At 44.7% G+C, this 27,470-nt stretch overlaps 1 pseudogene; it reads right to left on the reverse strand.

Moving 5' to 3' along the window:
• Positions 1-3,802: 3,802 nt before the first annotated feature.
• LOC136125111 (damage suppressor protein-like) lies at positions 3,803-7,325 on the reverse strand (annotated as a pseudogene).
• Positions 7,326-27,470: the final 20,145 nt, after the last annotated feature.

A 27,470-nucleotide genomic window follows, 5' to 3' on the forward strand; every position in this document is an offset into this window, starting at 1 on the left:
CAAAACATTAACAGTAGAAATTGGGAGAACTGGATTTTAGTCTTCTTTACACTATTAGTGTCCGAAGGCCTTAGGTTAAATCATTCAATCTCTTTGGCCCTAAATTTCCTTTTGTATATAAAATGTACTCAAAATACTCACTCAAATCTTCCTATTGTCCTTGTAAAAAAGCAAATTAACTTATCTTTGTGAAAAACAGATACTGTGACACAGTTTTATTAGCAATATTAATAAGATCTTCAAGACATATTTATAATTATCAGACACATAAAAGTGGGTTCTATCATTTAACGTTAAAATGTTTTGAAATACTAAAACAAATATTTGACAGTTCAGTTCAAACAAAGCAGTCAACTCCATCGTGTGTGTATATATGTATATGCACACACATATATGTATATATGTGGTTTATATACTTATATAGATCTCTTATAAGTTCTACATTTCCTAAAATTTTAATAAGTCAATTTACTATTGACACGCTGGTATATTTCCTTTGAAAGTGATTTCTGAGTGTGTGCATTATGAAAAAATAATCAGTGATCATAACTTTATGTCTAGGTCTTTTACCTAGCATGAGGCCATTTTTCTATTTAATTACAAAAAATCTTTGTAAATAATTTTAAGCTGCCTAATATGTCATAGTGGAGATTTACTATTGACTAACCATTCCTCTTCTCCTAATCACAAGTTATTTTCAATTGTTTACTTTACCTCTACCATTTTTTTGTGTAAATCTTTTCTACCATTTTTGACTGTTTCCTTAGGGTAGATTCTAAGAGGAGGAATTAAGGGAACAAAAAGTGTGAACATTTTAAGACTTTAAATATATATTGTTAAATCGCACTTAAAAGGCTTGTGCTAATGTTTAATTCCTCTAAGTATATATAATGAAAAGGCTTACTTTGGGGCTGTGCTAGCCACCACTAGACCATACAATTTTTTCTTAGTTTTTAAATTATAAAAGTGATTCCTGTTTGTACACAAAAAAATAACTCAAACTTTCTTTTTCACCTTTCTCACTCCTTACCATTAAGAGTTTGCATGTATACTATCAGACTAGTTTTTTAATCCAAAATCTTTTTTCTTTATTCTAATTTTAATAATATATTTATTTTGATGTGTATTATAATTTATATATTAATAGCCCATCGGACTTGTGATTTCACTAGTCATATTACTTTTGATGGAGCTTAAGATTTTTTTTAAGTTCATTTAGAAATAATATATGTTAAGTAAATAACAGTACAAGTAGTATGGAAGCAAGTCAAAAAAAAAAAAAGAAATCTTGAAGGTGATATCAGAATGATAACTTTAAGGAAACTGCGTGGAAGCATAGCTTGTAGAGCTGACTGCCTTTGACCAGCTCTGTGTTCCTGACTAGGTCACATCCCCTCTCTGGGCTTCAGTTTGAATGCAAGTAGTAGGAATCTGGAAATACTGGTCTGTCTGCTAGACGGGATACCTCAAAAAATAGACAATCCTTCAGTTGAGTCTTTCTTATGAATTTTGGTTAATCTAATCATAGTTGATCTAACACAGCTCTTTCTTCCTAAAAAGATCTTCTCTAGTTAGAATTTCACGTTAAATTATGAGTTAAGGCAAGACACTGGCTTTAAATTATTTTAACACAATATTACTTCCTACCAACTCTGTAGTATGAACAAAAATGTTCAAATTAATCATAGCCTCCTTATTGGCCAAAGTCCTGTATTGCTTTTGAGTGAGTAAAAATCTAAAGTTCTATATAAATCCAAATAATGGCATTTTAAAGCTAGTGGTTCCTGAAGTAGATCATGCATTTAGACTTTGACTCATCTTCTCTTATTCATCTTTGTATCCCTGGTATTCAGCTGAGTGGCATATTGTAGATGCTAAACAAATATTCAATGGTTAATGGACATTCCACATGAATGGTCCATTATTACAGTAACTAGCTTGATAGAACTGTAAATTTAACTTCTACCTATGGGCAAAAGACTTAAAAAAAATTTTTTTTTAGAACATCGCTATTGAAACATCTTCTTTGGTACCCAAAGGTATGCATAGAAAGATTCACACAGGGGAAGTTAATATAAGTTACCGCATTTCTCTTCCTTTGGGAGCTGTTCAGAATCATGAATTATCCACGTTTGTCTTCTTTCAGTCACTTCTCCCTAGGCGTGGACACTAGTCAACTAGTTACATATGTTTAGGTTTGGGTTTATGAAAATATATTGATTTTTCGGTAAGGGATCAGAAAGAAGGTGTGTTAGTGACTTCACTTTTTTGATATCTGGAGAGTCCATAATTATCCAATTTGAAGTCTTAAAAAAAAACTTTTCAAGGACTAGTCATTTCCAACAAAAGTAAAAGATCTCAAAAATTCAAAATAAATAGCCCATTGAAAATAACTCAAATAGTAAAAAGACTATATTGGATGGCATGGGAAATTAGTTTTACATGGGAAGGAAAATACCAAGTTCAAGAGGTGTGTGGTCAAATGTTTAAAGCCGGAATAATTAAGACTTCTGAAAAAGCCATACTCTCTATTCATCTACTCCTTGTTTTGCTAAAATCATCAGCCTGAACAGTTTTCCAACTGGAATTTAGAAAGTGGGATTATAAACTGGAAAATTTTTTTGCATAGTTTTCAGGAGGCAGGACCTTTTCCTTTTTATATGATATAATGTAAATATTGAAACCATGACATTAAAACATCTATTCACTCTTGTTTCAGTTGAAATTCTATCTTTTTAATGTAGCCTCTGGACCAACTCTTCCTTCTTTCCATGATTCCTTCCTGTAGGGGATAGAAGTCCCCTTTCCCCCCATAAACACTTTTGAGAGGTCTGGGCACTTTCCTTTCCTAACCTTTAAAAACCAAAAATGATTTATAGACTATCCCTATCCTGCTAGAGTTGGGCAAGTAAGTGGATCATATTTGCATGGGTCACTCTGATTATAGGACTCCACTGTTTCTTGAACTAAAATTGCAAGATTTATTATTCTATTAATGCTCATAAAGTCACTCTTTTGATGAGCCATAATTTCCCTTTATGAGGAGTCTGTATGCCAGTCACCCATGATAAGGGAGAAGAAAGTCCAGACTTCCCACGTATTCATACTTCCTGGAACATTAACAAAGTCTTGAAATCCCATATGACTCCAGGGGAATAATGGCATAGGGTACAGTAACAAAAGGCAAATTTCACAAAGCCAATGTGTCCCCAGAGACTTGCCTCACATTGTTGCCTGTGTACAAAACCTAAGCTTTTCCATTTTAATTAAAAATTTTAGAAATTAACCCTCCTGGTGGAGAGGATAACCCAACGAGGCTTGTATTATCTTTGTGAATATTCTTAGGGAATGAAACAGCAGGAGGTGTGAACTTTCTCCTGTATATCTTAATGGTCCGCTAATGGCAAAGCATAATTACACTTACTTAAGTGCCAAGTTTGTCAAGGTTTTCACTAAAACCTTCAGCCACACACTTTCCTTGAGTGACCTAGCTTTTATTTATCCAAATGCCTTCTTATCATTTGAAAGAAAGCTACCCCCAATAAAAAAAAGCAGGCAAACAAAAAGCCCACTCCCCCACCATGTTTATTTCTTTCATGCTAATTTCTTTCAATTATCTTAGATGGATAGTTAAGACACTTGTGACTTCAAAAAAAGTCGAAAAATTTGTGTATGGCATCGTTAACTGAAATTTTAGCCCTCCACATTCAAAAAGCAGGGCAATGCGGGAGTTTTGCAGTAGTTTGCTTCACGGCTTTGGTAAGTCAATTTGCTTCTAAACCAGAAGATGGTCTTCTAAAGACTATCCTGTATTTGGAATGGAAACTCGGCCATTGTACCTTTCGCCCAAAGCACCCACTTGAGAAGCCCGAAAGCCACCTATCTCCCCCATCGGCCTCTGGATCTCCTCGCTGCCTTTGTCCCTTCTAGACGTGGAGGCTTGGAGAGGAGGTTTAGTTTCCAAGGATTGGAGCGTTTGAAGGGCGGGGCCATCTCCAAGTCCATCTCCCCTTTTTGTCCTCTTCTCCTGGGACGGGAGGGAGGAGCCAGGTCCCCCCGCGGCCGGTTCGGGAGCTATCATGGTCGCTCGAGGTGAGTCTGAAAGGGCGGCAGCCCGTTTAATTGCAGCGCAAGGTTAATTTCTTGAGTTCACCGCAGTCGGTCCGCCAGCCGCTTCCCCGGTCTTTGCCAAGTGGGTTTATGAGGTCTGAGGCGTGTTGGGGCGCGCTCACGTTCTCGCGAAAGGCTCCTCCCCAGGGCTCATTCCCCGACTGCGGGAAGCCCTTTGGTGCCCCAGGAGTCTTGGGTTTCCTCTGACCTCGTCGCTTCCTCCTCCCTCCGCACCGCCGGGTTCCCCGCGCCCCTGCCCCCCTGCCCCCGGGGAAGGGCGGCCCCCATCTTAGGACTTCCGACCCAAGCCAACCAGAAGGAACCTTCACGTCGATGAAGATTTTATCACAGCCTCCCAAACCCAGCAGTTAATAGAAGCTTTCAACCTGAAATACGATTGTTACTTTCCCGGTGCAGAGCTTGACAGAAAAAGTCAGCTTTTTATTAAAGACAAAGAGGTAAATTATCAGCCGGGGCAGTGAAGGGACGGCGGAGACCTGGCGTGCTTCCTCTCGGTGCCACGAGGAATTTATGGGGGAGCGGCGGCCAGGGCTCAGACACCCCTGGGGTCCCGGGGGTGGGGTGGGGGAGGAGCTCGGGGCAGAAGGACTATCCCCAAGTCCTTCCAGGCACCTGGAGTGGGAGTCCTCCCAAGTCTGTTCAAAGCCAGGGTCATTTCAGTCCTGAACAGCCTTACCGTCCTCCTCTCTCCTTTCTTCTTTCTCTTCTTGCTTTGACTACTGTTTCCTTTTCGCCTCTGAGCTTTCTCCTCTTGGTTCTCCTCTCCCTACTTTTTCTCTTCCCTCTCCTCGCTTTGCCTCTCCCTCCCCCTCCTTTCTCCTCCACCGCACGCGTAGAGTGTCATTTATTTATTTATTTATCACCCCCGCCATCAACACCCTTTTAGGGCTCCCAAGCTTTTCAATGTGAGTGGGAGGAGAAAAGGGCAGGAAGTGTTGACTGGAAGGGGGTGAAATCGTGTCTCTGGGTGAGAGATTCTGCCCCGGAATAAACGATTGGGGAAAAGCTTGGAAAAGGATTCCGATCTGTTTATAAAACCCCGCTGTCTGGTGGGAACCAACTCCGCGCGCGTCTCCTCCTCCCCTTCATTGTGTGGGTTTACAGGGATATCTTCCCGGACTGTTGTTGGGTTTGCGGGGGAGGTAGTGAGTATCACAGAGGACAGTCTTGCCCTGGATCCTCCCCACCGCGCCTTCTCCACCGGATGCGCGCTCCCCAATGCAAAGGAATCCAGCAACATCCCCCAATTCAGACGCGGACAAAAGAAACTTTAATTAAGGTCTCTGCCCCGCGCGCTGCGTGTTTCTCTCTCCCGAGGCTGTTGATGACTCGAGGATGCGAGAAATAGAAATGGTACAAGCAGCCCATGCCCTTGAACTTACAATTGCTTCTGACTTGCTATATTGATTTTTTTATACTGTAGGCACCACCCCCGCCCCCTCCCCACCATCAGATTAAAGCCTTAGGAGACATTAGACCTAGTGAGAGAGGAGGATAAACCCACTCCTTTGCAAACTAAACAGTTCAGAACGATTTGTGGGAAATTACACTAAATAAAAATTCAAGGTGTGAAAGCTTCATCTTGGCTCTCTTGTCTTCAACACCATGACACCTTATCATTAGGAGCTCTGATTGTTACTTTCCGAGCTTTTGGATGATCAGCCAGAAAGTGCAAGCAACGCGGGGCTGGAGAGTGTAAAGTTATTTAAGTAGGCTTTTTTTTTCCCCCCCGTTTTGGTGCGCCGTCAAAACACTTCACAAGTTAGGAAAAGAAAGTGGTGGTTCCGAGGCTCAGAATGATGGGTTCTTTCCTCCCTCAACCTTCCCTTACCATATCAGAAAAGAAATAAAATGCACAATGAGCCTTTATTTCGGAGGAGAAGACTTCAAAATACGTGTCAGTAATGGACAATTTGAGCTTTTCACTGGAGATACACCGCAAGCTGGAAAGGGATTAAAAAGCCCCACGTGGTTGATCTGGGTTTAGACTTGCAACCTCTAGTTCCCAATGTGTGTTCTTTGCAAAGATTGGCCTCTAGATGGATGCGTGCGAGGGACTCTCTGGGGCCGGGGCTCGGCGCCTCGGGCAGGGCTGATGGTGGGAGCGCTATGAGCGACCGGGCAGGGTCCTCACTGGGGGCTTCCTCTGCCGGCCGGGGCGGCCGGGCGCCTCCGGGACGCGAGCGCGCACGCCTCAGCCCGGCCGCCGCGCTCCTCGCACCGCCTTCTCCGCAGGTCTTTATTCATCTCATCTGCCTCTTCCCCTTCTCCTCCTCCTTTGCCTCCTTCTCCTCCTCTTCCTCCTCCTCCTCCACCACCACCTCGTCCCTCCGCCACCGCCTCCTCTCGCGTCTCACTGGCCTGGCTCTGTGTTGCTCTGAGTGACAAAGACAATGTCCCAGCCTTAACTTTGCAACCACCTTGCCTCCTTCTGGGGTTCAGCGCGGGGGGGGGGGGGGCGGGCGGGGGGGAGGGGGGACAGCAGCCGCAGCCTCAGCATCTCCTCCACCTTCTCCTGCTCTTCTCAGCTCTTGGATAATTCTTCCTTTCCCCCCCTCCAGCCCTTTCCTCATTTCTTTCTTTCTTTCTTTCTTTTTTTCTTTCTCTCTCCTGCGCGTTGTTGTTGTTATTAGAAAGGCTTCGCGCACCCCCTGGTGCTCCGGCGTTTTGTGTGGCAGGAGAAGATTGTCTGCCTTCTCTCTTTCTGTCTTGCTTTCTCTCTCCCTCTGGTTGCTCATTATTCAGAGAGAGACACAGAGGGAGGGAGAGGGAGAGAGAGAGAGCGCGCGAGGGAAAGGGAGAGGAGAGAGAAGAGGAGAGAGAGAGAGGGAGAGAGTGAGAGGGAGAGGGAGGGAGGGAGAGAGAGGGAGAGGGAGAGAGACGGATATCTCAGGTCATCTGCAGCTGCAGCGAGTCTGAAGAGCCGAGGAAGGCAGGGAAGATGGCGATCCTCCATTGCTGAGACCCGGCAGAAGCACATGAGACTCCCAAACAACTTCCACAACAATAACCCGAGCAGGAAGAGGAGAAAGAGAAAAAGGATAAGGAGGCGGTGGGGCTGGAGAACCCGAAACACCTCCCGGCGCCGGGACGCTTCTTCAGTAAGTTACTGCAATTAACCAGCACCTCGGGGTGGTCCGAGTGCTGCGGGGAGGAGAGCACGGGGTGGTGGAGGCACAAACGCGCTCATTCATTCGGCCAAGGAGGGTTGGTGGAGCGGGGAGGAGAGGAAGTCCCCTGCATGGACTGGCTGTTGGAAGAGAAGAAGCGAGAGAGAAGAGGAGGGGGGGGGAAGGAGGAGGAGGAGGGAGAGAGAGCTGGAGGGGGAGGAGGAAGAGGAGGAGGAGGAGAAGCGAGGGAGGAAGAGGAGGAGAAGGTGGTGGTGGTGGCGGTGGAGGTGGCTGTGCTTTTCCTGCTGGCTGCTCCTTCTGCCGGGGGGGAGCGGAGCGCTGTGGCTTAATTAATTTCGTGTAGTTCTATGGAGAGAAGAGAAAATAAAAGATGAGTGAGGAGAGAGCTGGAGCCTTAGGACGGATGCTCCTGGTGTGGGCACAGGAGTAAGGGAAAGAGAGGGGGGCGGAGGGCGGGAGTCGGGGAGACCTGAGCCGAGAGCCAGAGGGAAAGAGCGAGGGGCAGAGGAGGGAGCGCTCCCGGCCGCCCCGACCTGAGCGGGTTGACCTCTTTCTTTCTCTGTCCCTCTCCTTCCTTTCCCCCTCTCTGTCTGCTTGTCCCCAGCCCGATGGCAAAGCCGTGCGGATTGGCACCCCCCTCTTCCTCAGGTATTTGGCTCGCTCTCTTCTCTCCCCGAAGTTGGGATGCGGGGTCGGGATGTGTCGGGGGGGCGGCGGCGGCGGCTGCCGGTGCTGCCGGTGAGCAGATAGGCGAGGAGCGGGGGGCACCGGCCGGCTGGGGGGCGCAGGTTCAGGAGCAGCTAGGAGCTGTCTCCAGGCTGGGGGTTCAGAAGCGTCTGGTGGAGGAGGACAACGGTTTCTGGAGAGGAGAAGCCATTACACACGCTTGGCTCTCCTCGGAGGACGGGAGAAAAGACCCCAAGCAGGGGCCTGGGGGTCGCCTGACTCCTGGTGCAGTTCCCAGGGGTCTGTCCTCCTTCCAGGCGCGAGGGGAAGCCGCAGCCGCCCACCAGAGGAGCAGCCCCTCTCTTTCCCTTTCTTTATCTCCCTGTCCTCCATTTGCAAGCTGTCTGCTTTGGTTCCAGTCCAGACTCCAAAACACAAAGCTTCTTCTCACGTTCATTCTCCAGGCTTTTCACCATTCCTGGAGGAACCCTCATTTTCTTTTCATTGTAGCTTCTAACCTACAGAGAGGGAGGGAGGCTGCCTGGAGTTCCTTTTATATTCCTCCCCTACTGAAAAAAAAAAAAAAGTTTCATTTTTAAGCACGCGTCTGGGATGGGAAAAGACCAACCAGTTGGGGCTTTCTCCCAGGGCTCCCGGGGGGCTGTGTCTGAGTGTCTGTGTTGGCTGTTTGGTTTGCTTTGGTTTTGTTTCTGGAGGTGGCTTGCAGGATTTTTGAGGAAGTAACTAGTTTGGTTGAGAGCTGGGAACTGAGTCAGGTAAGCCCGTGTCATGTTGTAACTCCACCAGAAAATGGAGGAGAGCGGGTTTCCAGGAGACAAAGCTGAGAAGTGTTTATAAAATTATGGATGTCTCCATTTTGAAGCTCTGTTGGTGATGGCTGGAGGAGGAGGCCTGCCAGCCTTCTCCTTCTCCCTTTCCAGGGGGTGAATCTTGTGGTGGCTCCTCTCTATCTGTTCATTATGCAAGGAAACGAGGGGCTTGGAAGGGCTGCTCGCATTTTCCTCCCACCTAAGGAGTGCTTTCACAAGTTATGGAGGCGTTTGTTGCCAATTTAAAGTAAACTTTTGGAATTTTTTTTCTCTCCTTTTGAGTGGACCTGAGGGTTTTGACCTCCTTCGGGAAAGGCAAGGAAAACCTTAAACATTTTTCCACTGAGGTCTTCACACAACTTTAAGCTGCTCCAGGTCTCCTGCAAGTCACCAGGAAATGTGATTTCCTCATTGTGAAGATGGTGGTGGCCCTGAGCTGAGATTTTTGGAGTTCTGGGGCTTGGTTATCATCATGTTTTGATGCATTGCAAGACTTTATTGTCTGGTTGGGGTTGATTTCTGCAAAACAACAGCAACAACAGCAAATCCTGCAAGATCTCAGAGGAACTCTAAGACTGGCTGACACCAGTTTCTTGAAGGTCTACATTTCTTTTCAAGATGCTCCATTTGTGCATTAGGCCTTCTTTTCGTTCCTTTGTTTTCCCTCTTCCCTTCCATTCTGCTGTTTTTCTCTGTGTTCTCAAGTATTGTTAAGTCTTCAGAAATATCAGATGTCTCCTTAACAATGTCACTATGGAAACAAAATTTTAAAGTATTATGTCAGTTGAGAAAACCTTCTGTCCAGGTAGCTTCACCTTTCTAATTGGGAGGAATTTATTAGTCTTAGAGGAAGACATTTTGTGAGGATGATTTGAAGAAAGGACCCAAACCTACCCAGTCCACACACACTGATTGGAGTTCTTCACAGATTAGTTCTAGAGAATGTATGTAATTGATCCAAGTAAAGAACTAAATCCTGAAATGCTTGAGGAATTTATAAAAGCCAACCATGAAGATGTTGCTTTTCCATTAGGTAAGGTAGCCATCTTGAGGATGAGGGAAGATGTTGGAAGAATTTTAGACGGACTCTTGAAGATAGGTGAGGAAGGCTCCACAGTGGAATGAAAACTTGGAGGAGATTCAGAACCAATTAATAATATATTGTAAGGAGGCTGATTGGACCTCGTTTTCAACTAAGGAGAAATATAGCAAGGTACCAGCTTCAACAGAAATAAGGAACACATTGGTGAGCGACTTATACCAGCTTTTTTCTTGCTTTGCTTTCTCATTATGTGTCAGATTTGTGTGTGTGTAAAGTTCTTTATGTCCACAGTATTTTTGGTGCAGATTGAGGTGGTTTTTAGATTCCAGATGTAATTATATTCTGTTGAGTAACTGGGAGCAGTGTCATTCAGTAAATGCTCAGTGCTGTATGTAACAACATCACATTTTTCAAACCAAACTGTTGTGTCATTAATTGAGGGTTATTGTTCTTCTGACGGGTGTGAAAGGAGAGGAGAAATACATGGTTTTTTTAGCTAATAATTGTCCATGGTCAATGAAGTAAAACCCTGTTTTTGCAGACGAAGATGTATGGTTTTCAAGATTTGCATTTGATGTGTATGCTCATTTAAAAATACTTCTCTTCAGAGCGCTGCTTCTTTATTAAAAATCTAGGGCTCTCCAAGAGCACTTAAAAAAATCTTACTTGGAATCATACCTTTCATTATTCATTTATTGACTGTTACTCTTTGATACCATTACTTTTGCTCTTAAGTAGAATGTCAGCAGTGTTATATTTAAAATTACTAACGCATGTATGTATTTGCTACATATTCAAACTCGGAAGTTCAAATGCAATGGGATAAAAAGAGTTATTTGGGGAAGTAATTACCAGATAGTTTTGCATCTAATTAACCATATATGTCTATGTAAACATAAGTACATTATAGTTGATCTTGAAGCAAACCTACATGATGTCTTTGTTGTTGATGTTGATACCAGGAAATCTGGTTAATTACTTCTTTCAGTAGGGAAAAAAGCTGACACACTGGTTGCCAGTCCAGTAACCAGGTTTTTTGACTCATAGTTTTTACTTTGCAACCAGATATTCAGCCTTAGAGCTGAGGTTTTCTGGAGGGAAAAAATTAGGTATCTAGGAGGCATTTTGGAGTTTGAGAATGTGTTCTAACTGGTTACCTAAGAGACACATCCATCTCTGATGCTCTTCACCAACATGAGAAGTACCATTATATTCAAGACATGGTTTCTTGCATTTTTCTAGATATATGCATTTGAAATGGGACAAGTATTTAGGATAAACCACTATGAGAGAAATAAAAGTGTCCAGTGGAACCTTCTCATTTGATGTCAAAGCTCAGAGATCCTTTTTGTTTTTGAGACGTCAAGTTGATGGCTCGTTAGGCAAGTTTTTACCTAATTTGTTCTAATATATCACAGAGAGAAATCATTCTGGAGAAGTATATGTGAGCTGTGATGCACACTGCCATAAAGAACATTCTTGTGGTCTTCGGATTCCATAATCCTTCTCATGTTAGATTTATGCCCATCTAATTCATTGATCACATTCCTCCAGGATTTGTTTTTTTCCTTACTCTTTGGAGTTGGAGACAACTTTTAGATGAAATAATTATTTTGCATATATATGTGTATATATTTTAAAATTTTCTAATGAGTCTTCTGGAAGACAGTAGGGGAAAAAAGAAATCCAACTGCACTAATGGACTTTAAAGTACTTGTGGTCAGTTTTCCTGAAAGGAAAGAATGGTAAAGTTGCCTTGGGAAAGAGTCCCGTTTTCAGTGTGATGGAGTTTAATAGGGTCTAGTCTATCTTGGATTCTTTCCTGGTATTGAGGTTTCTTGGTTAAGGTAACCTTACTTATCTTCTTTGTGGTATGTGCCTTTATCAGACTTATAGTTCACTGCCTCATGGGACAGAACACTGACAAAGCTGCATTGAATGTTTCAAGTTGATGGCTGGGGAATAGAGAGGCTATTTCACAATGAATGCTACACTCACAAATTAGGAAATACATAAATAATGAACTAAGATTGGAAAGGACCTGACATGGGTGTATGATTGGATATTGGTATATGGAAACGAAGAAATTCAGAAGAAGTGGGGGGAATATTTCCAGTGTCTATTACTAAAATCTAGTGAGCTGAAAAAAAAAAAATCAAGTGTCTGTGAGAGAGAGAGAGAGAGAGAGAGAGAGAGTGTGTGTGTGTGTGTGTGTGTGTGTGTGTGTGAAAGCAAGCATCTTTTGAAGTTCACATACTTAGGAAGTTGGTGGCTTTGAGGGAAACATTAGCTGGGTGTTGGTGACCTATTAATTGATTATGAGCAAACAGAGAGGAAAGTAGATAATGTTAGAAGAAAATTCCTCTTCTTGTGTGATACGCCAAGACATCTGGCAGATGTTATGTTGGGCCCTAAGGAATGGACAGTTTAATTTTAGCCCTAGCAAGGAAATGGGAAGTTCTAAGCTCTTTTAATAGCACAAGTCTTAGTTTGGGGAAGGTTGCTTAAAAAAATAAGAGAGGAAAAGAAAAGAGGCATTGATTGTATTATGAAAGAACTCCGGGGAACATCGGAATTAAGCTGAGATTTTGGGGGTTATGGACAAATATATTATTTCCCAAGTAGAAATTAACATAAAAATCATTTAAAAATTGACTACTTGGTAACACCCTAAATGATGAATATTAAGTGTCTGATAGTCACCTTTCAGAACTTTTCATTGAGAAGCTAGTTTTTTTGTGCCTTAGAGAGATCATCTCCTTCACATCTGCCCTTCCCCCTGCATTGTACTGAGGAGGAAACTGGCACAGAGACGTGAGGTGACTTGCACAGGTCAGAGAGTTCATTTGTAATAAAGCCAGGCCTAGAACTTAGGTCGGCTGACTCCCAGTCCAGTGCCCTTTCCACTGCCCTACTGCCCATGATTGTAGCGGTTTGTGAAACACCAACTCTCCTCTCCAGAGTACAAGGCTGTCTGAGAAACCCTGAAATCACACGCTAGTGGGGCAGGAGTATTGATTTTTGTTAGCTGAGTGTAGCATGTTGGGGAACCTCGGGCGAGCATGGTCATTCATAGAAGTGATACGCGCCAGAGGCCAGTTCTGTTCGTGGGACTTTTAGCTCTTGGGTCTGTAGCTGTGATTTTCTTCTAATTGTCCTCCTCTCTGTAGTTCTGTCATCCAGGGCTGGGGAGTCCTTTTCAAATGCCCTTCTTTGGAAGTTTGTCTGGGTCTACTGCAACTTACCAGAGTGCCCACAATTGGACTCCGAGGATCTGTTTTGCAACCTGGTACAGATTTCAATTGGCTTCTTGCAGAGATGCCATTTTGTAATACTGATGAATGGCCAAGAGAGTGAAATCCAGTCTAAAACGATGACTGGTGGCTTCCCAGTGTTCCAGACTCATCCAAAAATGTGCCCTCTATGTATCTTCTTGAGGCCCAGTTCTCTCTTGCAGACCCATGGCTAGCTATTTCCCATGCCCCAGTAGACGTGAAGTCATCCTTAAAATGCCGTTTGAACAGCACGTGCAACATTTAACCATGAGAGAGGGATGGGACAGTACTTGAAGAAGGGTGATGACAGGTTTCCATTTCTGATTTCTCTTAGACAAGTGAGAGTAACTTTGTAAAGAAGAAGAGTGATGTTTGGAAGTTTCCACGTTTTCTAAGCTTCTTCCAAACGAAAGCATAAATTCTTAATCCAGGAGGCAGTCTGGAGAAGGTAGGGCTGGATGTGGACTTCTGGCAGAAACACAGTTAACGCTATAAACAGTTGGACCTCGGTGTGGCATTCCTCCAGATGAGTTGACTGTCGAAAATAAAATGTTCCAGAAGAACTGGGAGAACAGGAAAGAAGTTAAAACAGCATGGTTTGCATGCCAGCACTGAGGAAGAAAAAAAAAAAAAAAAGTGGGGGGGGGGCATTGGAGAGAAGATAATCCTAAATGGAACTGTCTCTGGGATTTATAAAACCTAGGAGGAGAAGTTTGCAAGTGAAGGAAAATGGATTTTTATGAATTTAGGTTGCATTGACAGCAGTTTATTAGGAAGCCCTTTTGAATCTTCTGTCCCCTTGAACTTTGTATCTGGAGAACGGCACACACTGAGCAGTTTACATTTTCTGCTCAGAAATGCTATTGTAAAATAAATCTACCTTCTAAGGGATCCTGTCCTTATCAGTTGACGCATACATAGGGTTTGTAGTCTCGGGATTTGTGGCTCCAACACCAAGTTGGATTTTTCAGGGCTTGGAAGGACAAGAGGCAGAGGAGTAGTGTGGGCTGAGAGGTTACCCATAGGGTTCACCTGCAAGTGCATTGTCTTTTAATTTTGGTGAGCACGTGACTTGGTGTCTTCAAAGCATTCTTGCCTAATTCGTAGCCGGAGAGGGTTTTTTTCTTGCGTTATTCTTGGAGGGAAGGTTTCTTTTTGTGCCAGGTCATGGGTATTTTGGTATTGATTTCCTCGCTTTCATGTGTTTGCTTGTTTAGTTCACTGCGTGTTGCTTCTGAATATTAAGAAAGCACTTCTGCCGGCTCTGTCCACAGCTTACCCCCAGCTTCATTGAGAGAGCAGAGCCTGCTCCAGAGGGTGAAGGGAAGGTGGGGAGGCACTTACTTTTTCAAAAAATAAATCCTTGAAGACTGCTTAATTCAGAAAGTTACTTGCCAGGCTTTCGAGTAGACTTTTCACAAAGACCATGCAAGGAGAGATGGGGAAAATTCCACAAGCAACCAGTGGGTCCTGATGAAAATGTGTTAGGATCACTTAGTAGGAAATTAAGCATTTGTCCAAGATGAGTAGGCAAGACTTATCTTTGGATTCAGATTGGTTTGAGTACAAAAGGAGCTCGAGGCCCCGGCGAGACAACTGTGTCAGAAGTAATGAAGCCCAGGATTTGTGGAGCGGCTTAGCTGGCTGGGGAAGGCCAGTTCGCTCCCTAAGCCCTCGTCTGGCCAGTTGAACCACAACACGAGCTGAGGCCTTCACATTTTGGAATTCTTCTCTTCCCTGTTGAGATTTAAGAAGGGAAAGTCACTGTCCTTCAGTTTTGCTCATGTCAGCTGAGTGCTTTTCTCTTGAGCTGGTAAAGCCAGAGAGGGTGGGGGAAAGGCAGAATGTTCCTTTAAGGGAACATTCTCCCTTTTAACGGGACAAATGTGCCTATACCATTGTACTTATTAGGCAGAAAATAATTGTGTAGTGGCACAATGTGGGATACTTGAAAGATGTTTGCTACACAAAGGTTCCAATACTCACCTGCAGATTAAGAAATGGGTTTCTAAACCATCTCATCTCTATTGCTAATGAAAAGCGTTGGAAGGCACCTGTGAATCAGCGCTCCAGCTGCTATCATGGTAGGGGAAGTTAGGCCTTGAAAGGATACACGGATTAGCCCATCAGAAAAGCAAACAGTAGCATTTTTCAGCACAAGTAGAAAATAGGGTTGTTAAGCTAACAGAAAAGTAAGCTAAAGCATTGCCGTAATTACGTGGTGGAAATTTGCTGGGATGGAGAGACTGCTTGGATGGGAGAAGGAAAAGAAGAGAGGCAGGAGAATGATTGACAAGTCAGAAGAGAAGAGGTCTGTCCACTGGGAAGAGCCTACAGGAAGAAAGGCATTGCTTTTAAGAAAACAATAAAGCAAGTGAAAAAAGACCTTGTAATTTGGTACGTATTGCATGTGAAATATGAAGACCAGTGTTCAGACCCACATTCTTTGGTCAGTTCTTATTGTAAAACATAGAATTGGGCTCGGGAGACAATTTCTGTGACTTTGGGGTTACAAATACGGCGTTGCTGCTAAAGGGCAGATGGAAACTTGCAGGAGCTGATTAAGTAAGTAGAGTTAGGTGGAGATTTTCCTGGAAAAGGAGCAAAGTAGAGAATAGAGCACAGCAGAAAGTAGTTGCATTATTAATGGGCAGAACATGTGATAGTCCTTGCTAAGGTTATCCATAGAGCTTCTCTACCTGCGCCCTGGGTGTTAGAAGAAGTGAGGAGCAAAGATGTGCTTACTTCAGAGGGGAAAGGCATAGACCGTGATGACTACCTGTGTCCAGTTTGGAATTAAGCCATTTGCTGGAGCCATGCATCACAGGCTGGTCTGTCAATCCAATCTTGGCATTTTAAAATCAAAAATAAGGCCACCGTGGTCCAGAACGTTTAGCTATTCTAACCCGTAATTACATCATCCCTCTGTGTGACCAGTTAGTCAGCAATCCCACATCAATTACCCAACCCAGATTGGACCTGATCTGGGGGGGTCCTACACGTGGGGTAAAATTTGAACACTGGGTTATGGGCTGAAGATGGCCAAAACATAGATACCAACTAGAGATTATGTAAAGATTTCAATAACAAGTACTTACCACGCAGAAACTTTTCTCTTCAACGGTTTCTAACTTAAATGGTCTTCACTGAAGACTGTTAATTAGTATTTCATAGTGATAACTGGCAAAGGGATCTGGGTGGAAGAGACCATTTTCATTTGAATGTCAAGGTTCAGCTGCAAGGACTTCTCCCCCTCGGGGGAAGGGTGGACTGGGACTTTGGGGTTAGTAGATGCAAGCTATTACATTTAGAATGGATAAGCAATGAGGTCCTACTGTATAGCACAGGGAACTATATCCAATTTCCCGGGATAAACCATAATGGAAAAGAATGTAAATACGGATGTAACTGAGTCGCTTCGTTGCACAGCAGAAATTAACACAACGTTGTAAATCAACTGTACTTCAATAAAAAAAAAACTTCTCCCCTCTTCTGCTGTCTACTGAGTATTGTCCCTTCTGATGTTGGGTAAGAAGACCTTCCATAAGGAGATTAAATATGATTGCTTCATCAAAAAATTCTGCCAGCTCCTCTATAGAGTGGGAATATCACATAAACCGTTAACAGAACGCTATTTCCCTTCTTGGAGTGACTCATAGTTAATATTAATACTAGGTAACTTTTGTTTAACATTTAATATGAACCAGGGACTTTTCCTATGGTAGAGAAAGCTGAAGTCGGGGAAGTAATTTACCCAAGTTTCATGGAGCTATGTAATGGGGGAGCCAGGATGCGCACATGGGGGGACCACCTCCGGGCTCTCAGCTTCTGGGAACTGGCCCTGGCTATTACTTAGCTTGCTAATAGCTTATGTTTCGGATGGTTTGTCTCTTCCAGTTGCTTATGCCAGGAGTCTATCCTGGTGTTCTGGAAGGAACTCTGAGCTTAATGGAAAATTAATTGTAATATATTAGTTGATATGAGAGATATAACTTATTGTAATAGCTTGACAAAGTGTGTTTAAGTAAAGAGTGCCCTTTCTTTGTTCTTCTGAGTTACAGAGGAGATGGTAAAAAAGAAAAGCCCAAGAGACCATGTAGGGGGAAATTCAGAGAATAAATTAAAAAAAAAATTGTACTGTATGAAGTTCAGTAGTGTAACGTAGTTATACACGTGGCTATTTAAAAGGCGCCCCCTCCCTGTTACAAGCAGAAAGATAATGCTGTATGACTTTTTTTTTTTTTAAGTAGAGAAGGTATCTTAACTTTTTCTCTTCTTAGGGCCCCTTTTGAAAGTCTGAGTGCCCTGTACTGGCTCTGGTTACTGCAAACAGGAGAAGTGTTTTCAAAAGCCACAGAGATATATTTGAAAATTAGGTCCACTGTCTAAGGGTCGCTGTTGGAAAATAGCACAGGTGTGCTTCAAAGCATGGGTGCTGGTATCCTCCACGCCCTTAGTGATCACCATGAGCTCTATTTAGATCATGGAGACATGATGGATGTTTTGGTTTTATTTGCCCCTCCCTGAAACATCACAGTACAGTAAGGAAGCTGTTGTTCAGGTATGACCACAAATGCCCTTAATAGAGTAACAAGCTGTACTAAGGGCCGTGGAGCAGGTCCAGATATCCCTCAGATATCCAGGGCAGTAGCTTTTCTGTAGGACAGGTGGTTGGTGTTAATTGCAGAGTAGACTCTTTAACCTCGAAGCAACTGGTGGTGGTTTTATAAGGATCTTAACTTTGCCATGGATCTGTTCAGGTGATCATCTGTCCCTAGACAGACTCATACCCAAAACCTGGGTAGGAGGATAAGCGTGTGTCCTGTGTCTAAAGCGTCCTAGAGGAGGTCACAGAGTCACCCACTTTTACCCATCATCCGTATCATTATCTACCAAACTTTTAAGAACCATTGTTTTCTTAGATAAAGTCCTTTAATGGGAAAACGGCTCAGAAAAAAATAGCTACATAGTTGAAGAGAGTAATATTGAACTGTACCAAAGCGTGCAGTTCTGCGGGTGGAATTTCTAATTTTATTCATTTATTTATTTATGGCCACACCTTGTGTTATGCGGGATCTTAGTTCCCCAACCAGGGATCAAACCCATGCCCCCTGCAGTGGAAGCACGGAGTCTTTTTTTTTTTTTTAATTTAAACATTTATTTATTTATTTGCCTCTGCCAGGTCTTAGTTGCGGCATCTTTAGTGGTGGCATGCAGGGTCTAGTTCCCTGACCGGGGGTCGAACCCTGGTCCCCTGCATTGGGAGTGCAGAGTCTTTAACCATTGGACCACCAGGAAAGTCCCATGGAATTTCTCATTTTAGAGCCACAGGGACTGTCTTTGGCCTGAGCTATAGTGCCCAGCCATCTAAGATGCTCCCTCAGACCAGCCTGTCTCAGAGACCAGTCCTTTACATGTTTCTTCTTCTTCTTCTTTTTTTTTTTTTTTTTTTGCGGTACGCGGGCCCCTCACTGTTGTGGCCTCTCCTGTTGCGGAGCACAGGCTCCAGACGCGCAGACTCAGTGGCCATGGCTCACGGGCCCAGCCGCTCCGCGGCACGTGGGATCCTCCCGGACCGGGGCACGAACCCGCGACCCCTATATCGGCAGGCGGACTCCCAACCAGTGCGCCACCAGGGAAGCCCCTTCAGTCTTCTTAATTTTTTGAAGAGAAGTCTTACCCGGGCTACCCTCGGGAGCACTGCAGAAAGTGAAGGTGAATTGGGTCAATGTCTCTTTGTGGGTGCAGTGACATCCACTTGGGAACAGGACATTGAGAACACACTCAACATGAGAGCCAGGGAGGAGAGGGAGCTTTAGAGCATGTCGGAGGAGGTAAATGTGTAAAGTTTATGTATTTAGGCCTGGTGGAGGAATCCTCTATTATCCTGAGAAGAAAATCACCGCTCCCAAGACAGATTGCATTAAAATGTGAAAAAGCACATTATATAGATCACATAAAATAGCACCCATTTAAGAAAGCAGAATTGTATCCTTACGCTTGCGTGGAAGTTCTCATCATTCTTTCCATCTTCTCCCGTGGCTTTGCCTTTCATTAGTAATTTTGGGAGGCTGAGCAGTGAAGTGGGATTGAAGAACAGATTTCAGATGCCCCTGAAATTTCTCCCCACCCCACCCCTTGGCTGACTCAAGTGAATCCCTCACCCAGTCTTTCTCTGACCAGTGGCTGTAGCTTGTTAATAATGAGTGAACATCACCCATAGGTCCTGAAATGAGCAAGTGTTAAATGTTATGTGATTATTAAGGGAAAAACAAGATAATCTAGCCAGTGGGTTTAATTAGGTTGTGATTGCCCAATTGCTGCTTCATGATAATTATATTCATAACCCCGTTTCTAGACGTCAACTACAATTAACAAAATTGACCCCAGCACAGGTAAGTGTTAACGATCTTCTCTGAAGCAGCTTCTGAACGGTGAATTTCCGATGTTCCCAGTACGTTCCTCCTGGTCCTTTGTCCCTTCTTGCCAACTTCCCACCATCTTTTCCCCCATTTTAGTAAAAAAGTTGGTGGCAACATCATCTTGTCTGTGACCACACACATATTATATGGCTCGTATTGATGTCTACAGAAAAATAAATTTTCAAGTTTTTGAGTCAAATATGGCTGAAAAACATTAATAAGTCAGCACATGGGAATCTTGAAGCATAAAAAATTGAAAATTGGCTAGATTTTTTTCTCAGCCCGTGATACCTGTTCAGTAGATTTAATGTGATTCATTTGAATAGATCTTTTACTTTATAAGGCATAGTCTTAAAATGAAAAAGAGAGTCATCTGTGTTTAAGATGCCGCCTTATCCGCATGATCATTAAGGTCTGAGGAGTACAGAGCGAGGGCTTTTAACTTTATAGGATTCCCCCTTCTTGTCCAAATTCCTGACATTTGCCGCTAGTGTATTCCAAGAGAAAAAGAACATATCACTGCTGGGGGACATCCTTTACTGTTATCTCTTAAATGAAGTCAATGATTTCTAGGAAGTATAAACAACCTGTATCAAAAGTGGGTATGTCAGTGTGACACTGTGAATCACTGGGCCAGATTGTCACTTGGCAGCCTTCCCTTTCTGACATGCAGTTATATGGGAAAGTAACGCAATTAAAATCTGCACACCATAGGGCTTCCCTCGTGGCGCAGTGGTTGAGAGTCCGCCTGCCGATGCAGGGGACACGGGTTCGTGCCCCGGTCCGGGAAGATCCCGCATGCCGCGGAGCGGCTGGGCCCGTGAGCCATGGCCACTGAGCCTGCGCGTCCGGAGCCTGTGCTCCGCAACGGGAGAGGCCACAACAGTGAGAGGCCCACGTACTGCAAAAAAAAAAAAAAAAATCTGCACACCATGGTGGAACTTCATTGCATTGAACTGTTTGAACAGTTAGGAACTCGGCTGCCATGTCTATGGGTATATGGGGGTATGTGTATGTATTTATGTAGAAGTATGTAAATATATTTTACATAGATAGATAGGCAGACAGACAGGATATTCTTGCTGGGGAGAAGGCATTTACATTTCCTGAAGAATCAGGAATGCAAATTTCTCAGAATTTCTGTGTGAGCGTGCAGTTCTTTGTGCTTGGGTCTTTAAGGAAATGGTGTGTAGTGGGTGGAGCACTCTTTGGGTGTTGCGCAAGCACCGGATGAAATTTGTCTCTGTTCCTTCCTAGCTGTGTGACCTTGAATAAGTCACTTAACCTCTCTGTTCCCTTGATTTCCAACCCAATAAAATGGGGATAATAATAATGGGGATAATGAATCTGTAGAACTGACATAAGGGCTAAAAAGTATTATGTGTAGGGCTTCCCTGGTTGCGCAGTGGTTGAGAGTCTGACTGCCGATGCAGGGGACACGGATTCGTACCCCGGTCCGGGAAGATCCCACATGCTGCGGAGCGGCTGGGCCTGTGAACCATGGCTGCTGAGCCTGCGCGTCCGGAGCCTGTGCTCCGCAACGGGAGAGGCCATAACAGTGAGAGGCCCGCGTACCACAAAAAAAAAAAAAAAAAGTATTATGTGTATAGGGGTTCTGGTTCATAATGGGCACTGGAAAAATGATAGTGTCTTTCTTCCTCAGGGATAGAGAAACTGAGGTAGAGGTCTGCTCTGAGGGCTTTACCAGGTGTGAATTGTCTTGTCCTTCATCTTAGACTCTGTGTTTAGATTAATTTTGTGCCGTGTCTGTCTTATGTGATGAGTAGTCCTCGTTGCTGTTGTCTGTTCACAGGTAGACTTTTCCAGATTGTGAGCCTCTGGTCTGGCTGGCTATGGACTCCGCAGCACTCTACATCTGCATGTGCGTTCAGTAGGGATTTGTAAAGCACTCAAGGATGATGCCATGTCCTCTTGGGGAAGTGCACTTACTACCCCACCTTGCAGAAATATTCCCTGCAGTGGTGTGGGAACAGTTTTTAATCAGTGTGAACTTCTTCAAGCATTTTGGAAGAATGATGTCATTATTGTTCCTCTTGTTTGGCGTCATTCTGGCAAAAATGCTTTGTCTAAGAACACTGTATTTGTTCAGTGGAAATACTGGCCTGGGCTATTCCACATAAATGTTGGTTGCCTCTTTATGACTTCACTGCGATAGGTAGCTCTGAGCCAGCTTGAGGGCTGTCCTGTGTCCTTGCTTTGAATTGCTTTGGTCTTCTCTGTGCAAATGTTTATTTTAATAGTACATGTCCACTTGGTCTTACTAATGTACTGTAATATCAGATGCTTAGAGATCTCAGGGGTAAGGAGGCTAATTTTAGAGTTCCTTCAGGGTAGGTGATATTTCAAAATGTGGACGGGTGTTGATAGGGCCTAACAGGACTTACCTAGCCTGGTCTGTGCCGAGTCAGAAGAACATTCATTGGTGCCTCCTGACAGCGTGCTGGTGATGGTGGTGGCAGAGATGGAGAACATGTAAGTGGTTCTTGGGTAGCACAGCAGTGATTTTTTTCACCTTTCAAAGCAGATTCCCCATGACGCCGTATTTATTTATTTATTTTTACATTTTGAACATTTCCAGAGAGACAAGGGTGGCGGTGGAATTTTTTTTTTAATTCTTAAAAAAATTTATAAAAAAAAAATTTATAGTCGCCACTTAAAATTGTGTGCGGCGATATTTGAGGAGGAGAGGAAAAAGTAACCAGGTATTTATTCACTGTGTTCCGCTGTCTAGGATGCTCTCAAATGAGAGACTTTTTTTAAAAAATAAATTTATTTATTTTATTTATTTATTTTTCGCTGCATCGGGTCTTCGTTGCTGGGGAGAGCTTTCTCTAGTTGCGGCGAGCGGGGGCTACTCTTCGTTGCGGTGCGCGGGCTTCTCGTTGCGGTGGCTTCTGTTGTTGCAGAACACGGGCTCAGTAGTTGTGGCTCGTGGTCTTCAGTAGTAGTGGCTCACGGGCTTTAGAGCTCAGACTCAGTAGTTGTGGCACATGGACTCAGTAGTTGTGGCTCATGGGCTCTAGAGCTCAAGCTCAGTAGTTGTGGCACACGGGCTTAGTTGCTCCATGGCATGTGGGATCTTCCCGGACCAGGGCTCGAACCCATGTCCTCTGCATTGGCAGGCAGATTCTCTACCACTGCGCCACCATGGAAGCCCCTCAAATGAGAGAGTTTTGGTGTCAAAGGGTGGACGCCAAAATGAAAGAAATGGAGGTTTAAGCTGTGGGTGTGGTCTTGGCTATAATAGTGTGGAATGCCCTCAGTAAAATAAAAAGTGTGGGAAAAGAGGAGGGGCTGAAACTAGAACTTCCTAGCTGCCAGAAAAGCTCTGGGAGTGGAAAGATTTTTCCATTTTCCTTGAGACCTCAGGGAGTGTTAGATTTGGGGATGCCACCTTCACCTGTGTTCAGTTCTTTCCAAGTTGCAGAATCCTTACTTATCTGTGACAACCAGGTTGTAGAAAAGTGATTGGCTTCACTTGGGGTCAAGTTCCTAATTTGCTCCTGACCTCCAGTTTATCTTTAGAGTGAAATCCCCTCTCTGGTGAAGGCTCAGAGGCATAATGTATGTAAAACACCCAGCACCCTGCCAGGTACTAGATGAACGGCCGCCTCTGCAGTTCATTTGCAATGATCAGATTACTGGCCATCCACTGCCTCTTGTGCAGGTGGCTTGCTCGTTGACATTTAGCCGCGCCTGGCTTTGCGCTCCTAGTTAGTAGCTGTGGGATGATGATAGAGTTGGAAAGAATTTAGTGTCTTCACTCTCATGAAACGTGTTTTATAGATGCTGTTATATTTAAGAAATGTGTGCCCATTCATCTCCATTCATCAAACATTTATTGAAGGCCCTCTGAGCCCCTGGCACGCCTGCAGTGTGTCTAGGTGGTCGAACCCAGGGGAGGTGGGATCGTTCTACCAGTTGTGTTAGGTTCTTTGTTTTGTTAATTGGAGTGATTATGTTGGAGATGGCTGTCCTTAACCACATTTAAATGAGCCAGAGGGTGGTGAACCCTTGGCTGGAGGCAGTGGGCCACGGATTCCTATTTAGATGCGTGTATTTCTGTGTCTTTGTGTGTATATATTTACAGGATAACTTGCGAACCATGTAGTTAATGCTGCTGGGGTGCGGAATCTGGCAGATCATTTAAATATTTACTGTTGGTGTGAAGTCGAGTTCCCAGTTATTTTTAGGTCATTTTCATCTTAGCAACCCCGTTGGAGATGAACCAGACACACTGCTGTAAACTGTCCCCACATTTTGATAGAATTTAATAAAGTCAAGTTGAATGGTTTGGTCCCAAGAGGCAAACGGACCATCTGGTTAGCAGAAGGGTTAGGTTGAGTATTGCATGGCTGCTGAGAGGGCCACAAACCAGCCCCGACCGACGCACTGGTAATATGTCCAGTTGCTGAATGCATTAAGCATTGAAATGGTGCTTTCAAGTCTGCCGAGCCAGCAGTTCTGTTACCACCGCTGTGACGCAGGAGATAATTCAGCTGGGCAAGCGGCAGCATGGGGGTGGATCTACAGTACAGGATGTGTAATGTCAACATGAAGGATTGGAGCTGGCAGAAGGAAGGGAAGCACTCATTTCATGCCAGTGCAGGAAGCCTAGAGAGATGCTTCCCGCCCCCCCCCCACCCCCGCTTTGCATCTTGTCCTCTTCTGGAGCTTTCCCATGATGTGCTAAATGATTACCTTGTGCATGGTCCATGGCAAAACTTCGGCTGATTTTCTGCCTCTTTTGGAACCTGTCAGCATAAATGGAGTCAACCATATTTCCCACACATGTAGGGCGGGCAAAGGCAGGAGTTAGTGGCCCAGCCTGGGAGGAGGAGAAAGGGCTTCGTTAGGCTGGAGCATCTTTGCGCTTGAGATGGAATCCCATTGTACGTCCCTTTGTGTCCAGCTTTGAGACCGGCCATCCGTTCAGGGGCTGCAATCATCTCGGGACATTGTGTTGCAGCTGTAGTCAGGAGGAAGCTGCAGAACGGTTCCAGTGATTCTGCAGAAGCTCGGCAATTACATAATTGCTGTGTAACTGGAGAGAGCCATCAGGGTTGTCTAGTTCTTCTGGAAAGAAAGCTACAATTCGAAGGGGAGATTGTTTTCCCTCGTTAAACCTGAAAGCTGATGAGCGAGTAGGTCAAGCCACTAGGCTGGAATGGGGTCCTCTCACGGGCCTGAGAGGGCACGAAATTCACAAGTACACTTGGCTGGACACTCGGTGGACTTCGCAGCTGTGTTAAAGGGAGAGAGAGAGAGAGGAAGTCACTGACTCTTGGAAAAGTGGATTCTCACATCAGCTGAACTCGTTTCTAGTATCTGGGACTCCGTTCTGTATGCATTTGAAGCATGGGGTATTCCAATCTTCCGTTCCTAGGAATGGGACCGGCGGAGTTGCACTTGATCGCCAGGAGCCCTCTCAATTTCTGCTGCCTGCTCGGAAGGATTTCACAGCCTCTCCTGAATGAATCCTCCCGGATGCAGATCAGCAGAGGCACCGTGAGGCCTGGCTCTCACCAGCTCTTCCTAAATGCTGCAACCCTGTGGTTGTCAACCCTTGGTGCAGCAGCCCGGGGGCTGGAGCAGACTGGACAGTTTGTCTGGGAAGACCTCACGGCACAGGAATGAATTCCTTCTTTCAGCCACCTTACCACTTGTTTTCCCCGGTGGAGAAAATTTTGAGGTGGAGTTGGTGAGATGCAGGCGCGAGGGTTGCATTAGACCAGTCAGAAGCCCAGGCTCCAGATTTCATCAGATACGGAGCAGTCACCTAAAATTAGCCACACCTCCTAACCCAGGTGAGGGCTTTATGTTTATTTATGTTAAGTAGCTCTAAATTTCACCAAGCCTGCCTTTGTGGGCTCAGTTTTGTGCAGCTGTGAGTAGAAAGAGGGGTTGTCAGAGGTACAGTTTTATTAATGGCAGAAGTTGGGCCTTTCATAACTGTGGTACTCATCTGCATTTTTCTGTGTAAATGTGTAGTCAGAACTTCTGTATACGGGAAAATTATATATTGTGTCTCCTTTGTGAATCAAAAAGGAGGAGCCAGCAGGCAATATTAGGACTTGGACTTCCAAAATGGATTAGGTCCACAGATCCCTAGACCTTTTAGACCTCTGCTTTACTCTGTACCCGCTGGGTTTAATGCTGAGGTTGACGGATGCGAAGAGTTCCTTTGAGAGGTTCGATTCCTCTGAAACGTTACTGGTGGATTTTCAAGGAGCCAGCCTGTTGCAGCCCCGAGCTAGTATTTTGGAGTAGTCTGGAAGGGTATAGGATGACCCTTGCCTGTGTCATTCCAGGCAGGCCTTGGCATGCTCCAGCAGATGAGTAAGGGCAAGGGCAATTGGCAGGAGGACCCGCTGAGTTCATCTTGCTTCGTATCTCAGGAACCGTCCTGACCTTTTTCCATCATCAGTGTTCGGGCACTTTGAGGGCCTCTCACCGCTGTGGCCTCTCCCGCCGCGGAGCACAGGCTCCGGACGCGCAGGCTCAGCGGCCACGGCTCACGGGCCCAGCCGCTCCGCGGCATGTGGGATCCTCCCAGACCGGGGCACGGACCCGCGTCCCCTGCATCGGCAGGCGGACTCTCAACCACTGCGCCACCAGGGAAGCCCTGGACCCTCTTTGAAGGGTCCTGGAGATTGTATTGGGGGCAGCGTGCTCTCATATCGGGAAGGAACACTTGACTCTAATGCAGAGACCGCATCGAAGGGAACCCTTTGCTGTCAGGGTTGGGAGGCCCGTGAAGACCTTGGCAGTGAGGGCCATGGTATGTAGTGGAAAGAACATAGACCTCAGAGCCAGTGAGTAGCTGTGTGACCTTGAGTGAATGATTTAATCTCTGATCCTCAATTTCCTGATCTGGAAAAAAAAATCCACTTTGTAAACTTCTTGTGGGGAATAAATAAGATCACAAATGTGAATCTCTGGTGCAGAGCCTGATAGGTTGACGGCACATAAAAAATACGAATCCCCCTTTCTCCCATCCTTCAGTTTTTATAAAACACTTATGATAGGCAGGGCACTGTTAAACAGTGACTATCTGATTAGGAGTCCAAATACACTTGAGTCCACTTGAAATCCCTGTGAGGGGGCTCCTTGAAGCTTGTCCTGGTGGGACTGATAAACATTTAACTTCTTGGCTTTAGGGGCTGAGCGGTATCTTTTATTATATGGTGACTTTTAAGAGCCAGTGTGCTCCTCAATGAAACACGACCCCAAAATCTGGTAAAGGGGAAGAAAAGTACCTTAACCTCTGTATGCAGTATGCTGGGCATTCTGTAATGGATTATTTATTAAGTACCTTAGATGAGGTTCTGGTGTTTTTGTTTTGACTGTGGTTATACAACGAACTCCCTGAAAAGAGAAACCTGATGTTTCCCAAGAATAGCCCTGATGGGAGAGATCGGGGTATCCAGAATGCAAAAGACTGCACAATATGGATGACTCTTACAGGCTTTTCTTTGACCTCTAGCCCAGTGTGCCATTCCTTAGGTTGGTGCTCAAGGAAGCCTTGTTGACTGTTTTCAGGGGAAGAGACCTTACTGAGTTAAAATTTAGCCAAATCAACTTGGAAGGCCAACCACTGGTTTGGCTCATGTCAGTTACTGAATGGAACTAGCTGGAAGCTGTGGAGAGGCAGGTGTGGGGTTTCCCCTTGTTCATCTCTATATGTCAGTGTCTTGCTGAGTGCCTGGGGCAGATGTACATAATCAATAAGTATGGGTTGAGTTAGTTAATCAAGTCTAGCACTTTTTAAAAGGGCACGTTGCTCCTGAATATCTGTTCCCCAAACACACCTAGATTTCTGAAATCAAACATCTCTGAAATCAGACATTTCCGAAATCAAAAATCTCTTAGTTCCTTTTAAGCAGTGGTGGCTACTGCAACCCTCCTAGACATCCAGCGTCCAACTTAAGTGGAGATTTGGCACTGACATT

The sequence above is a fragment of the Phocoena phocoena genome, chromosome 6, assembly GCF_963924675.1.
Source record: "Phocoena phocoena chromosome 6, mPhoPho1.1, whole genome shotgun sequence".
In the NCBI taxonomy this organism is placed as follows: domain Eukaryota; kingdom Metazoa; phylum Chordata; class Mammalia; order Artiodactyla; family Phocoenidae; genus Phocoena; species Phocoena phocoena.